Genomic DNA, 17,512 nt, shown 5'->3' on the forward strand with positions numbered 1-17,512 from the left:
TGTTATTTTATAACCAAGATGATCGGACATTGTTCTTTTTATTTTCTAGTAGGCGCTGTTGCCAAAGCGTAAACTAGAAACGAAGCGATTTAAATTTTAAAACCTCATATTTGAAGAATGATTTCGAATAGTAGAATAGTTTCCGCGGTGCATTTGAAAAAATTACGAATGAAACTCATAATAATTCAGTTTAAACTTGCATATGCAGTGATAACCCCAATTGAAGAGAATTCTTCATTGTTGTATGTTAAGAAATATAACATGTAATTTAAGGATAAATTTTTATTTGTTGAAAATTTGTTTCGTCTTACATCTTCTTACCACAGCGCTTTCTCAAAAATAGCCAAAGGATAAACTATCCTTAAAATAAAATATTCATTGATTTTCAGACCTGGAAACTAGACTGAACCGGATGTTTTGGTGACGTGATCATCATGGTCAAAATTCTCAGGATATTGTTGGGTGGACCTATCTGTTTTGAGTTTTGCATATCATAAATTCCGATAAATCTTTGTTCAAAACTAAAGAGTTTCTAAGACACCAGACACCATTCTTGAACTTGATCCATAATCATGGACAATTCAATCTTCAAATTGCTCATATCAGAAGAAACCACAAGAATGTTTTTGTCGTCCGCATCAGACCATTTCCAGAATTGCGAGAAGTAAAACGTAATACCCTAAGTTTGGATATCTGACGATATAGACTTGAAGCATTAGTGACATATCATGGACATCTAACAATTTTTGTTTGTGCGCCAAATAAACATTAATAGGAAATTTTGAATTAAATCTTCCATTTGAAGAAATCTAGGGAAATTTGCAACAGAGCGTCGATTGCTTGTAGAAACTTATGACGTTGCTGATGCGAGGGAAGTTGTCATGAGTAATTAAAATACAGTTGGTTTGACGTCGAAAACGAAGGATGTAATGGAAGGATATCTTCAGAGATATCAAAGGTAAAGAACTGGGATGGGGGAAGCATCTAAGGATTATACGAGAAAATAGTTCCCTTTATGAAACTACTTCCTACGAATACACCAGGGGACAATGGAACGAGCAATGGAACTTGAAAGATATTGAACAAAGCATCCGAGAAACCATCCCTATCGTCATTTCATATACAGCCTTGATCTTGATACCTAAGAAACTACCAAAGAATTTGAATAAACTTCAACATGACGAAAATATCTACAGATATCTATCTACAAGGATGGCGAGAACAATACGCAAGTGCATGGGAAATGCAGGAGAGGATGAAAAACAAAAAGACGCCATCTACAACTACATGAACAACCATGTGGAAGATCGGGACCCAACCGACACCAAAGTCACCAAGTCGAGGAGGAAACAGGACACGATAGACATCAGGGAGTCGAGGAACAGCCCGGTCCCAACTACCACCCAAAGCCTGAAAACAGCTTCAACAGAGCTTAATCCTTTTGCTTTTGATATTCGAGATATCTGGGACAAGGCAATGTTCCAATGAAAGGCTCAAGTCATAAAACTCGATGACATTTCATGATGTACAATCTATTCATTCCTTTCTGAAATTCATAGGCAATCGTAAATACAAATCTTCGGGAGCATCTCAAAGACAGCATCAAATTCGACCCAGTGTCAAGCTAAGTGTCAGGTACAAAACCCGAAACCTCGCCCGAAACAAAACCGGTCTCTTGTATTTTCGGATGTGCAAATTGGTGCCCGTTATCACCATAGTGTTAATGGGAGTTCTAAGCGTGGATACAATCCCCAAGTCATTCCTTCAATAATTGAAAAACATTCACACATACAATGGACGAAAAGAGATTACGAGTAACTCGAAATAGACCAAATACATTAAAAATTTCTCAATGAACAATTGAAAGGAAGCCAAGAATAATGAATTAGCAGATGTTTCGGACGCTATTTTAGTATTCATTCACCAAACTTACTGCTCCAGTTGGATTAAGTAATTTACAGATTGGAAATGATCAACCGCGTGCAAACGTAACGTACACAGTTAATTGATTATTTTTATGCTAATGGTGTAGGATATAGAGACTAATTTGCATATGGTTCTTCGATATGATGATTGTTATGATGAAAATGACGTCGATGAATATTACATGAGTTTTATTTACGCTCATTTGTGCTCTACGAAAAATCGTAGCTCTAAAAATTGGCTTGAATTTATGTTTGCGCTTCTGAAACGTAGAAAATAGATTAATCTATAGAAATTTTGTTTGGAGGAGGGGCGCCGAATGATTTTGAGCTAATTCCTAACCTACTATGTGAATAGAAATGTCGAATGCGATCGAATGAGACCAATAATCGAAGTTCGGGCTGAAATTATACCACAAATTATTCATATTTGACTCCGAGTTTGACTCAGAGTTCGAATCTTTTTGAATAAATAAATTTATTTATGCGTACCTACTTGTGATGATGTGTTGACATCATTTTATCAGCTCCTAAATTTTTGCTGAATGTTTAAATGAACTATCATGAACATAACTGAAGAGAAACGATGTTGAATCCAGTGTTTTTAACCCTTTGAAGTTTCTACAGTTGAGTTTAGTGGATTGAACCTTTTTTTCGACCACTTTCATTCCAAGGATTCAGTTAGGCCTGCCGCAGACATGCAATTTTTAGTTTTGCAACTGTTTAGTTGCAGAAGTGAATACAATGCATTTATATGGGACCGCGCAGACATGCAACTGAAAAGTTGCAGCGATTGCTTTTGTGTGCGCCCTCGAACCGCTTGCAATCAAACTGTTGCGCAAATGAAAAGTTGCATGTCTGCGGCAGGCCTTAATGAGATTTCCAGCTGCAAATTTGCCTCCTGTAAAAAGTCAGGTCGGTTTTGAGCGGAGGTATCCTCAAAAAATATCGCAGGATCAAACAGTAGGCGATTACATTTTTGTTTGAAGATAACGAAATATTATCGACATAATTTCGTTGAAAAATAGGAGTGCCATATCTATTTCACCATAGAAGACGTGAAAAAATTCCTATTTTCAACATTCCATACCGTAGAAAAGAAGCATACAGGTCTCGATACAGGATGTCCGCGGCATGGGGCAGCGGTCGCTTACCCTAATTCTATCAACTTTCCTCTTTTTAAGTAGAGCATCTCCTAAAAATATTTAGAACTATACAAACTGTTTCGTTTTTTCTGCACAGCTATCAACTTCGTTAGTTTAAATAGAACACCCTATATATTTTTACATTTTTGAATTCCTTGTTAAATTTGACTATAAGTTTGATAAAACAACTATGTCTGAATTCTCAACGGTTCTCGAGAAATTTGATTTTTTATTAATATTTTGACAGTTTGATGTACATAACTACATAAAGGACTTTTATATCTCCGTCCCTATTCTATGTAATTGATTCGAATTTGAGCTGTGTCTAGTTCAGTATTCGAATTGCAGAAAATGGCGGTTCGGACAATATTCGGATTAGCTTATAGACAATCCTGTAGAGGCCTCTTCAGAAAGAATGGACTACTTTCACTGCCTGGTCTGTACATTTATAAGTTGATGCAATTTTTCCACAAAAATCCCCAATATTTTCGGAGCTTCATACGCCCTGATCTTTATCCTACCCGTCACAATATGCTGGTGTATCCAGTGCATCGACTATCTTCTACCGAAAGGGGATGCTCATACATGGCAGTGAAACTATACAACAGCCTTCCTAATAATATTCGTAAAATAAAAGATTTCAAAACCTTCAAAAGGAAAATATTCAATTTTTTAATGGATTCGGAACCATATTCTGTGACCGAATTCTTGTTGATTGGGAGCAGTTTGTAGAGTTAACATTCTGTTTTCATTGTTATTTATGTATATTTTTTTTGACTTGTTTGTGTTTCATTCTTGTAATGATTTAACAAAATGAATAAATTATTGTTATTGTTATTGTTATTAGTCAATAAATGAAACAGTGAAAATTTTTTTTTGTAAATAACTATATTATATACAGGGTCCACGAAAACGTAGATCCATTATCAAAACAGAATTAATCAAATCTTCATTTTTTTACATGGCAACCCATATTTTTTTTCTGATCATTATATAAAACAACTGAAAGCGAACAAAAAATGATCAAATAATAAACTGCAAAAAAATATTGGTTGCCATTTAAAAAACATTGAAATTTTAATGATTGTTCAATTCTTGTTTACGTTCTGTTTCGCATACTATTGATTTTTCTTTTTGTATTTTGAGCTTATACAGGCTTTGCCTCAGCTCTAAACATTATTGTAATAATAATAATAATAATAATAATTTCTGTTTTGATAATGGATCTAAATTTTCGTGGACAGTGTATATAATATGGTTATTCACAAAGAATAATTTTTAGTGTTTTATTTATTGACTAGACACAGTCCAAATTTGAATCAATTACATGGAATAGGGACGGAGCTGTAATCTTTCATGAAAGTACCCAAAAACTGTCAAAATCGAGCTCAAAATATTAATAAAAAGTTAAATTTCTAGAAAACCGTTGAGAATTCAGACATAGTTGTTATCAAACTTATATTCAAATTTAACAAGGAATTCAAAAATGTGGAAATATATAGGGTGTTCCATTCATAATAACAGAGATGATAGCTGTGCAGGAGAAACGGAACACTTTGTATAGTTCTAAATGATTTAAGGAGGAAAGTTTGAAGTTGAAATTCTTCTTTGTAAAGTTAATAGAATTAGAGTAATCGACCGCTGCCCCATGGCGCAGGCACCCTGTATATTAGATCCCACGTTTCTTCACGAAATAATTTTTTTGGACAAGGAATCACCGTAACATTTTTCGAGACATTTTTGCAACATTCTGTGCCGCATCGTAAGTAAACATCCTGTATAGCATGATTTAATAACTATAACGAATATATTGGAACCGACGTTGGCGAGGGGTCTTTCACTGCGGAATTTTAGTGTACAAAATGATGGAATTGAGGCGGAATTGCACGGAATTTTATGGAATTACACGGAATTATATTGGAATTCATTGGAATGGAATTGAAGGACATTTTATAGGAATTCAATGGAATTGAACGGCATTCTGAAGGAATTGAATGGAATTGTAAAGGAATTGAATGGAAATGAACATGCGCAGAAAGATGCTTTTGAATAATCGTGTCACCTAAGAATCGTTTTGATATAACCTATAAAAGTACTTATTTTAGTGTGAAGTCGATGATGCTCAAGCGAAGTAGATAATCTCTATCATCATTCCAGTGATATTTAATATATTATACAAGGTGGCCATGTCAAACAATCCATAGTCGAACATTTCCATATATTTGAGTGTTTCTGGAAAACGTGATTTTGATTTTATTTATAAATTAATATGGCTTTCATGTCGAAAACTATATAGTAGGAAGTGATGGGTGACATGCATTAAGTGGTCGAGTTTATGAATTTGTCATAAATGTCCAAATGGAAATTGAGCCTTCTAGCCGTTTTCCCAAAAAACTTTTTATTTACGGAAATGTTCGGCTGGAATATTTTACGCGAGCCACAATGTAGGTTTAATATGTTGAATATATTTTTGAAATGAAAAATAATAGTGATTTTTTCTAAGTCATACTTGACTCGAAAACAAAAGAGGAACGCAGTTGAGGTCATGAGTTTCTCAAAAAAGTATGCCATTCATTTTCCTAAATATATTGAGTCTTAGGGTAAAATTGTTTTAGTTCATAAGTTCATTCACCTATTTCGCCACCCTAATTTTTTCAACAGTGTTTTTGGTTTGAAAAAATTCCTACTTTTGGTTAATTTTTGCTGAAATTATTTTATTGAGAATAAATGGCTGTATTGCCAATAATACAGTTCTACTGATATTTCGATTTTTGGTTCGATCTCAGATTAGATGCACTAGTAGATCCAGTCTAGGATAAATTATACTTCAGATGGAACAAGACGAAACTTCGAGCGAAGCTTGCCGCGAAATCACAGCTGGGGAACATGAAACATATCAAAATTCGAACTTATTTGACGGCAACTTGATATGATTCACTGTTGGGTTCGACAAAACTGGGTGAAGATGATTTCAACAAAATAGAGAAAAATTTATTTTTTTGTCATAGGTTTTAATGTTGAGTTATAGGGTGTTCTTTATAGGTGATATTTATTCATTCGAATTTTTATTTGTCCTAATTACTTATAGTGGACAGCACACTCATGTTGAGTTTTCACTGAAAATTACTGCGATAAATTGAACGGAATTGAGTGGAATTGAGCGGATTTGATGAATTTAACGGAATTGTGATGAATTGAATGGAATTTAGGTGGATTGAACGGAATTTTCCTGAATTTAGTGGAATTAATCGCGAAATTGGAATTTTAGTGTACAAAAAACGTCCAGTGAAAGACCCCTCGGACGTTGGCCATTATTGGACTGAATATAAAGAATTTAAGTGAATATCTAATGTCTAACCTATCAAAGACGAATTTAATTTAATCCGAAAACTTCGACCTGAATTGTAGTAAAAAGCGGAAAGAAATATATAGGATAATTTCCTGGATTAGATGCTCACCATGGTTTCGGCCTGATGTGACCTCGTCGCCGATCGACAGAATTGTCACCTCTTTGGAAAACGGAACCTTTATCAAGATGTAGTGAGCGCTTTAAAGTAATAACAATAACGCGGCGCCATCTGGTAGGTAACGGGTCCAACTTGACCCTTGCCTATAGCCTCCGAATGAAGATAGATGTGTTTCGAATGTGAAACAGAAAAAATTATAAACCGATGTTTAAAAAGTGCAGCATTTTTGTGAGCTTGTTCCTATTATAAAACATCATCGTCATCACTCTGACAAAAGTCTAATATATTCGAATTTTGAGCTCAAAAGATTGGTTTACATCGAGCTCAAAACCAATTATGTCAGTCGATCCAGCCATGCATCTTGTAACAGAGCTTGTAACTCTCTAAAGCTAGGAAATAGGTGCTGAGGACTAAATGAAAATCCAAACTGGATGAACAAATTTGTTAATTTGAAGTACTTATACGAAGACTGCTAAATTTCGAGGAGATGTCATTAGAACTCGCATTAGAAACAAGAAAAACATTTCTCAACAAAAATGCCGTGACTCCAATGAGCACCTAAATGTGATGAAGCCGGGGTCAAAATTAATGTATTATAATATTGAAAAATATTACCTCAAGAACAAAACATTTTTTTTCAGATTGCTGTCGAAATAAGTAGGTATATTTCGTAAGCACCGAGTGATAGAGGCAAGAGGGGAACATCAGCTGATTTAGAGGTTTGAGAAATCTCTATCTCTCTGCTGCACGTCTATGTCCGCCAAAAGAGCCAAACGAATAACCGGAGCATAAGAAGCGAATACTCCCGACCCTGCAGCAAGATAGAAAAACCTAAAAAAGCCCTAGAAAACATCTGATTTTTGACGTTTACCAAACGCAAATAGAAACAAATCCACGTCAGTTGACATAACTGACAGAAGTGAGGTTAGCACCGATAGCAGACTGGGGTGGGTATGACTGATTCAACGCATCGATAGCAGAGAGTGAATAGGTATTCGTAAAATTCATTTTATTATGTTTTTTTTTAGGCGAATCGGCCCGAAAAAGTGGATCTTCTGGCCTGCTAGTAGCTCTACTACCCAAATTGTATAGTTCAATGTTTCAATCCGTATGTCGCATGTAGGTCGGCAAACAGAAAAAGTCCGAGAAAAAATCGGGAAAAGGAATAATCCCGCAGAAACTTCCTCATGCTTTCCAAGCCCATCAATCACCTTTGAAATATATTTCGAACCACACAGCAGCTGCCTCATGGGCTGTTTCTACGCAATTTGGAATATTTATGAGGCTCGCCGCAACTCCAAAAAAAATTTATGAACTCGTTTATAAGATTATGAGGTTTGAAGTTCTAATTAGTTCATCATCCCCCATTCTGTGTTCCGGTAGAAATATATTCCCTCCTTGATGTAATTACTGGAACGTTCGCCCTTTTCTGAATAAAACTTGCGTTCTTAATTAGCACCAGTGGGGTAGGCATAGGAAATGACTGGGGCCTTTTTTGGCGTTACATAACGATTTAATTGAAAGCCCAGTCGCATCTTAATTAATTTCTCATTCTGCGGACGCAATAAAAGTCTACAATTCTGAGGAGATTGCATTAACCTTCTGCAGAATGATTTGTTAATCCAAATACATACCGAGTCCTCAGAAACAAAGTAATATTGCGATTGCGGTTAGGTTTACATCGGGGAAACAATCATTCACACGACACTCAGAGAAGACGAAATAAAGACCTACTGGAAGAATGAATATATACAGGTAGATTTTTACGAAGAACGACTCATCGAGGCTCATGGGATTGTTTTGAAAATTTAGGTACTAGGGTTTACGCTTCTGATCTATCGTACTCAAATTTTTTTAATGCTGCGACGTTGCCGCTTATACGGGAAATTACTACAAATTCCGTTATTCCAAATGGGACACCCTCGGTGACACCCTATTTATTTTAAAACTTTTTTAAGTTCCCTATGACCATCTGAGTATTTTTGTGTAGTACTTCCCTATCCCTATTCCTGATACTACCCGAGATGATGACGGTTCTCCACAAGAAATTGCCACGAATATGGATCCAAAGAAAAAGGCATAGAAAAGCTCGCAGAAAAGGCATTTAATATTTTTGGACGCTAAAATTTTGAAAATACATCCTAATGAGTTTCGTAAGTATAGAAAAAATTCGGTTCGTGAAATACAAAATTCTTTGTCTTGTCACTCGATACAAAAACAGCAAAAACCTGATTTTTTCAAATGGTATTCCATTTAAAAAAATCTACTTTTCATGCTTCAGCATCAGATAGCTCTTTAGGGAAAAATACTCAGATGGGAATAGAGAAGCGAAAAACACCTCGGAAAAAACCCACCGTGGGCACCCTGTATATATTTCGAGATATATTTATTCCTAATAATGTAAGAATAGTAAATATTGGATGCATAACTTATAGTTGAATATTCAACAAAATTAATATCTTCAGAATACACTAATTTTTGAACACTGCCCAAACAGACAATTTTTTCCTTAAAAAACGAAAATATTCATATACCATTAAGGAGTTTTTATGCAGCCTGTACGAAATGTGTAAGGTATTTGAGTTATATTCATGGCAACCCAAATTTTTTGTGCCAGACCATTTATAGCTGAGGATGTTCTTCTAGTTGGTGTGATGGGTGTTCCGGGGTGTTCTTATGATCACTTTTTTCATTATGAGGATGAAGTGGTTTAGCCGAGGGTTTAGCTAAGTAATTGAATTGGAATTCTTACTTTTTTCATGTATTTCAGATCAGGCTGAAAATCCTCCTGAAAATCCCATCAAGGACCTCAACACAAAATAATTTATCCTTGGGTATATTTCGGGCAGAAATAATTGTCACTGAAAAAACCTGAACTATACCCTCCACCTCTCGTAGAGGTGAAACACAAAGTTGCGTAATTTTAAATAAAAATTGATTATTTTTTATTGATTATTCATCAAGGACCTCAACACGAAATAATCTATCCTCGGGTATATTTCTGGCAGAAATAATTGTCACTGAAAAAACCTGAACTATACCCTTCACCTCTGGTAGAGGTGAAACACAAAGTTGCATAATTTTAAATAAAAATTGATTATTTTTTATTGATTATTATTATAGAAAGTAACGAAGATATGAATTTTGAGAGTTCACTTCTCACCTCGCCTTTTATTAAATATGTATATGTAATAATTTTCTATTGGAAATAAAAACCCCATCCGATAAGCCCCGAGATAAGCCCTCAAAAAATTTTCTGAATATTCTCTCTCCAGAAGATATTTCACAGCTAGTTATGTATATGCAAGGCTGAAATTTAATAATCAGAGACGATATTTCATTGTGCACGTCTTCAAACAACGGGAGTTGGAGCTATTTCACTTTAAAATATAAAGAAACACTTCTTCATTGTGCCCCAGAAGACTTCGTCATAAATTTTCACCATGAAAAGATCGTAAAATGAACGCTTTATAATAAATATTGTTTAAGGCGTCATTCATAGCAACTCATAATCAACAGAAACGCCCGTGTGAAAAACGAGGCTTTTGTGGGGGGTTCTCGAATGTAGGTCACCAGAAGCTATAAGTCGCTGAAATTTCAACGAAATCAATTGCAGCACTGTTCGTAAGGGATTCAAACTCGGCTTCAAATGATCCTCCTTGCACCTTTAACAACTTGATCTTTTGCCTTACTCAGGGCAGACACCTATATAGGATATAAGGTGTTAAGCTGTTAAGCATTGACAAATGACACTAGCAACCGGGCTATCGCTCGAGACTGTTTTTACATCAGATTCCTGAATTTACAAATAACTATACTCCATTCACATTTATTTTAGCATTCGGTTGGCCATGGAATAATGTTCTCAAGTTTTTGTAACTAGAACGGAGTAAGGTTGGCACTCATAAAATGTTGTTAATGTCATAACGCCGTTGTCACAACTAATATCAATTTTTATTACGAAAATGCCGAAAGTGATTGAAAAAAAGGGACAGGGTTTCAGGAAGTGCTATTTAGAATTCAGGTCCGCTCATTCAAATAGTTATACCTGATACTCTAAAATCCACAATACGTCAGACGGTAGCGAACATATTCAATGTAAGAGAATTTATATAATGTTTCATCCGAATCTAAACGACTTATATTTCAGCTGAATATTTCCACAATCAGAAAGATTGTGAATGAAAAGGATGACAAAGAATTTCCTTCTATGTATTGGGAGACCCAAAAAAGTGGTGGCGTTTGAGAATTTTATTTTATGTTGAGTGAATTAATGCGAAAAGTTTACTACAGGATTTTCGACGAATGTCATCGTAGAATAAGTTCCATAAAATTGATTTTTCTATTTTTCATTTGACTTGTCCCATACATTGTAAATGTCTTAAGGTACCAATAAATACCTAATTATTACTATTTTATCAATGTATTAAGATGAACTGCCTCAAATATGCGCCAGTTGTCCTGTTAATCGTTTATTCATGTGAAATTTTTGTTCAAAGGTGAAGTTCATCTTGACTTGAAACTTTCTTTAATTCCTTTTACTTACATTGATGCAAGATGATTTTTGTTGAAGACTTTAACATTCTTGTAATCATCTGTTAATTCTTTCGGGATATACTCATTCCAAACCACTGCATCATATGCATTTTATCTTCGGGTTAATATTTTTGAAATCTACAACTGATGTAACGTATTCAAACTTTAGTCAAAGAAGATAACGAACATTAAATCTCCTCAAGCTAGTGCATATTATGATATTATACTGATCTCTTGTATTTTCAATGCAAATAACTGGATTTGGTATGCCTTCAATCAGTTTGTATAAACTTCAATTATGTTCGTCACACATTTTCTGAAGAGATTCAACATTGTGATAAAATACGTAAAAGCGAAACTTTTACGTAGATCTGGCAACATAGCGTTGATTTAAAACCCAAAAATGTTTTGACAAGCATCATAACCCCACATTTTCGTACTATACAGAGTGAAATGGCCAACCGAGTGCTAAAATAAAAGTGAATGGAGTATAGTTGTAGGCTAGACGATCCATCTATAGGATTCGATTTGTCGTAAGAACCCTAATGAAATGAATAAGTCGCATTTGCATTTGCTTTTGGTAAACGTAAAAAATCTCAATTTTCTATAGCTTTTTCCTCGGCTTTTTCGGTCGATTTTGTTACCTGGGCACGGTCCAATTGAGACTTTCGTTGGTTTCTTTCAGGGCTGGCGGACGCAGCGATTTGCAGGCATAGATCATTTTTCGAACCTTCATCTCCCCTTCTTGCCTATCCCACTCCTTGCTTGCGAAATTAGCATATACCGGTAAACTATTAGCTTAATGAAAAGAGTCCGAACGAAGACTATGTTCTGTCTGCAAGATTTTAAATTAAATATTTAACTTTGAAAACGTAGATTTTCAAATATACATACACCGAAACGAATGATGTAGCAAAATTGGAATTTAAATTGATGATTCAGTTGTAATAAATATCATACCATTTCGCAATCCCAATTAGTTCAAAACTCGGTTCAAATGTTTCAAGTGGGTGAACCTACATTAGATATAACTCGAGAAAGTGTAATAAAATTCGGACCTGGTGTAATAAATTGTAATTAAAATGTTACAAATTATAGTACGCCTCGATGTTTCCTCTGTTTTACCAGTGAGGGTGGTGTGGGTCCGAGAAGTAACTATATTAAACTTATTTTAGTTGAAAAAATTATGCAGCCAACAAACATAAATACGAAACACTTATTGAATAAAAAAATTATCAAGCCATTTTAAATTACCTAAAAAAGTTCACACCTCTTCTGATATTCTTTAGAGTTTTCCCTCCCAGGATCTGAGACAAAAAGAATTAAAAATTTTAAATAATCGATTTGCTCCTGAGTGAATTCTTGCACAAAGTTTGAATTAATTTACTGAGGAACGAACTGACATCCGTTACTTTACAAATTAAATGAATCAACGTCTCCGTGTATTGACAAACTATAATTCTAAAGATTTTTGAAAATTCGACCGATGAAGGAGTCCGAAATTTTAACCGTATAGTTCCATTTTTCGAGATTTTTCGTTAATTCTCAGGCAAAAATTTTTTCCATTTGATTTTTTCCTGACAAATTTGTGCAAGAACTCGTGCAAGAATTTACACAGGAGACTGGTAGTGAAAACCCCTCGTAAAACCCTGAAGAATTTCAGAAAATGCAGATTTTTTCCAGATTCAATTGCAATCGATATCTGGAAGTTTACACCGTTATTTAAAAATAACATAATAAATAAATGATTTTTCTATTTTTCATTTGACTGGTCCTCTATACATTGTAAATGTCTCAAGGTACCAATAAATACCTAATTATTATTATTATATCAATATATTGAGATGAACAGACACAAATACGCGCCAGTTGTCCTGTTAATTGTTTATTCATGTGAAATTTTTGTTCAAAGGTGAAGTTCATCTTGACTTCGTTTAATTCTTTTTACTCATATTGATGCAAGATGATTTTTGTTGAAGAATTTGAAATTCTTGTAATTATCTGTTAATTCCTTCGGGAGATACCCATTCCCAACCATTGCATTATATGCATTTAATCTTCGGGTGAATATTTTTGAAATCTACAACTGATGTAACGTATTCAAACTTTAGCCAAAGAAGATAACGAACATTAACTCTACTCAAGCTAGTGCATATTATGATATCATACTGATCCCTTGTATTTTCCATGCAAATAACTGGATTTGGTATGCCTTCAATCAGTTTTGTATAAATTTCAATTATGTTCGTCACATATTTTCCGAAGAGATTCGACATTGTGATAGAATACGTAATAACAGAAACTTTTACGTAGGACGGGCAACATAGCGTTGGAATAAAACCCAAAAATGTTTTGACAAGCGTCTTAACCCCACATTTTCGTACTATACAGAGTGAAACGTGTCGAATCTCCATGGCTCGCTCCATGGCCAACCTAGTGCTAAAATAAAAGTGAATGGAGTATACTTATTAAATTCAATTATCAATCAATACGAAGAAGAATATATCTAAGCAAATATCCGATTCAATGGAATTTTGCGAATATACCTCGGAATATACCTTCAATTTCAAGTTCAGAAGAGCACAAAATGAGAAAATGCAGCTAAAAAATTATAGATGACCTCTCATATAGGGTGTAAAAAAAAAAACTTCTGAATTATCGCCCGACAACCGAGCAAACACCAAAGATGGTTTCACTTTCATAAGTGAAAAGAAGATGTTTCTTCACTTATGGAAGCAAACATTCATCACAATGATGGGTTTGGCGTTGTCAGAGAAACCGACTCTTTCGAGCTTTAAATTGTCTCACGATTTCTCACAATTTGTAAATAAAGAACGCGATAAAGAAATCACTATTAAAAACTTCTGCATTTGCCATAATCGCTCAGTAATTTTCAAACAAAGTTTCGATTGGAACCGTGATGTTCGAACAGAAAATTGGTTGGGAAGTTCAATGAAAACCCTGTATAAACAATTTTCGACTGAAAGTAACCATTTTAAATCAGAGGGTTCACCGAACCATCTGTCTCAGATCAAGTGAAAATAAACAAAGTGAAGGTAAAGCGAGAGGTAAATAGGATGAATTGGTATTATGTAAATGTATATTCCGAGTATATTCACTGAAAATTATGATTGAAATTTATTTAATTGGTAATATTCCAGAACCACACACAAGCCAGAAGCCAGACATCGTTCAGGTTATTAATCTATATCAAAAGTAAATGACGAGTTTATTTATGATTAGAAAGGTCAGTTAATACTGACTGAACGACAGAATATCCGTCGTAAACAATGTAAACATTCGAAGTTATGAGGTTTAACACGTCCGTTCCTAATTTTTCGACTTCAAATCAAGTCTGCTTCGATCGAGTCTTCAACAGACGCTCAAAAATAATCTCTGATGGTATAATTTATGTTTCCGTCAATTATATTGTTATTAGGTATACTATCAAACAAATTGGTCGAGACATTATGATTGCTCTGAGTTTTAGTTGTTAGTTTCGTTTTTTGAATTTTGACAGATTAGATATTTATCAGAGTTTTTTTAAGAAACATCACGAAACTATCGAGCAGTTATCTGACATCTATTTGATTCATAAAACTAAAAATAATAATTGATCTCATAATTTTTTTCGGTAATGAACAAGCTGCATACCGTGCAACTCGATGCAATGATATAATAATCAACAGTGATGATAATAAGTAGCGTCACATGAAGCAGATCTGATGTAGCACAAACAAAGAAAACTTACCTGCAACAAAAACTGGTATAAATCCCAAAAAACGCTTTCAGTGCACCACTAAATCAACAGACACTCCGAACCGAAAACGTCTTTCAACAACCGCATCCGCACAAAACGGCTTCAACATCTCTGTCTTCACGACGACGCTCTACGATACCAATTCCTTCGAAACCTCGAGTGAACTAGAGTCCGACCGAAGACCGGTTTCTCCGCCGAGATACAGAACACATTGTGATATAGGTATCGAATGGGAAGAACGTGATTCATAAGATTACAATGGCGGGCGCACGGATAGTGAATCACCTGGAGCCTCAGTAGGCGTGCGAAGTGCCCAACGTGCAAACTGGTACTGGTAAAAAGTAAAAACTCTGACAGGATTACGGATAGGTAAACTTGCGGAGATAGCATTGATTAGATAAGGAACCGATCTGTTGGATCGTGTGCGAAAGGCGGCGATGCTTATGACAGTTCCAGATAAGGCGATTAAACTTTACAGAACGATGACGGTATTTCGTGTATTTATAGATGGGAAAGGGAAAAAAGTCGATGATCTCAATGTTACTCACTACGGTTAATGCATGCGATAATCGACAGTGTTCAACGCACATTGAACTAGATACTCGACTAGTAGTTGGGGAGCCCAAGAGGGAAATTCGGGGTTTACTCGAGCGTGTCAGATTAATCTTTTCTACCAAAAATTAGACCTGTATTAAGGGGGGATTGTCTAGGACTGCCTGTCAGAATAGTAAAAAAAACGATCATTGTACAGGATGGGCAAATTTCGATGTTTTAGCACTACAGCTTTCAAACCAGAGGAGATAGACAAAATCTGATACGCCAATTTCGTTCTCTTTTTCTGAGAAACTAACAAGAGTAGTAGTCATTTTTGGGCCACCTTCTTTTGTTTTCTTGTTTATAAGCGAAAATTGGAAAAATGGCGATTTCGAAATAAATTTATATCTCCGCTAATACTTATGATAGAGCTCTGACATAGAAACATTATACAGGCACTTTTTTAAGTAGAATCCAGTGGCGTGCTTGCCTTTTGAGCAGGATTTTTAATTACGAAGCTATAACCCAAAGTTATGTTTTTCAAATAGGAACACTAGATTTCTGTACAATTTTTTGAAAGCTTAATTTTTACTGATTCTAAAAATATATAACATCATATGGTTTCTATCAATATAAATAATGGAAAATGGTCAAAAACTTATTTTCTCAATATTTCCACTTTTGATGAGAATAGAAAAATGTAGCATCTTATGATAACCACAGTCTCCTTCTATTAGTTCTTTCATTTCTATGCTTCTTACCTACTCAATTTCTCCAAAATTCAAATTTTGTAGAAATTGGTAAAAAGCAAAAAAAAAATGACATCGCCGGAAGGAGACTGCAGTTCTATTTTTCTGTGTTCGTCAAAAGTTGAAACCATAGAAATATTGAAAGAATAGGTATTCGACCATTTTTTATCATTTATATTGATACAAACCATATGATGTTATATATTTTTGAAATCAGTGAAAATTAAGCTTTGAAAAAATTGCATAGAAATCTAATGTTCCCCTTTACAAAAACATAACTTTGGATCATAGCTTCGTAATTAAAAATCCTGCTAAAAAGGCAAGCACGCCACTGGATTCTACTCAAAAAGGTGCCTGTATAATGTTTTCATTTCAGAGCTCTATCATTTTGCCCATCCTGTACAGTGTACAGGGTGGGCAAAATCGGTGATACCCGAACTACAACTTTTTAACCCAACAATTTTTCGAGTAACTAAGGATGCCATCAACTACATGCCTCCATCTTCTTTTGTTTTCGAGTTATAGGCCAAAATTGAAATTTGGGCGATTTCAAAGTTCTCATTCATCATTATCTCCGTTTCTGTTAAAGCTAGGATGTTGACATGAAAACATTATGAAGACACTTTTTTGATAGCAATCCAGTGGCGTACTATGATTTTTTTCAACAGGTTTATTTGCTGAGCTTTAACATAAAGTTTCTTATTTTTTTATGAAAACAGTAGTTTAAAATGACTTAGGAAGAATCGCCATGTTTTCACCGTTTCAGAAATATATCATACATCGCTTTTAGTCTTTCTAAGTCATTTCAAACTACTGTATTCAAGAAAAAACAGATCTATATATCATAGCTCAGTAATTATACCTGTTGAGAAAAATCGTAGTACGCCAAGGGATTGCTATTAAAAAAATGTCTGCATAATGTTTTCATTTCAACATCCTAGCTCAAACAGAAACGGAGATAATGACCAAAGTTGAAATTTTAATTTTGGCTTATAACTCGAAAACAAAAGAAGACAGAGGAATGCAGTTGATGGCATTATTAGTTTCTCGAAAAGAAACGAACGTAATATGCCATGCATTTTTCTCTATCTCGTTGGGTTGAAAAAGTTGTAGTTCAGATATAACCAATTTTGCCCACCTGTACAAACTCGAGCATGTCAGATTAAGATATATGTGTGGTTAATTACATGTTGACCAGTATACATTTTCTACTTGTGGACATCCTTTTAGGTATTAATTTACCTGTTTATGTTCCTGTTACAAATAAATTAATGAATACAAAAAGCCACCACTTTCGTTATTCTATAATGATTCAGGAATAACGGAAGTAATGTAATTTGACAGTTTCAGCAAGCCGAAACATTGAGCAAGCGACGTCATTGATGAGCTTCTCAAATGA

At 34.7% G+C, this 17,512-nt stretch overlaps 1 protein-coding gene across 3 annotated transcripts in view; it reads right to left on the bottom strand.

Annotated features, from left to right (window-relative positions):
• The window catches only part of LOC123310231 (leucine-rich repeats and immunoglobulin-like domains protein 1), a 199,105-nt gene that overhangs the window by 169,435 nt on the left and 12,158 nt on the right, over window positions 1–17,512 (bottom strand). Inside the window, exon 1 of one of the 3 annotated variants that reach the window (XM_044893687.1) lies at window positions 14,822–15,170. The exons of 1 other annotated variant lie outside the window; for it this stretch is intronic. The gene's annotated coding sequence lies outside the window, so the exon portion shown is untranslated. Of the gene's footprint in view, window positions 1–14,821; window positions 15,171–17,512 lie in introns of those variants that run through there. One more of the 3 variants, XM_044893681.1, reaches the window with a different exon arrangement.

The sequence above is a fragment of the Coccinella septempunctata genome, chromosome 3 (genome assembly GCF_907165205.1).
Source record: "Coccinella septempunctata chromosome 3, icCocSept1.1, whole genome shotgun sequence".
Classification (NCBI taxonomy): Eukaryota; Metazoa; Arthropoda; class Insecta; order Coleoptera; family Coccinellidae; genus Coccinella; species Coccinella septempunctata.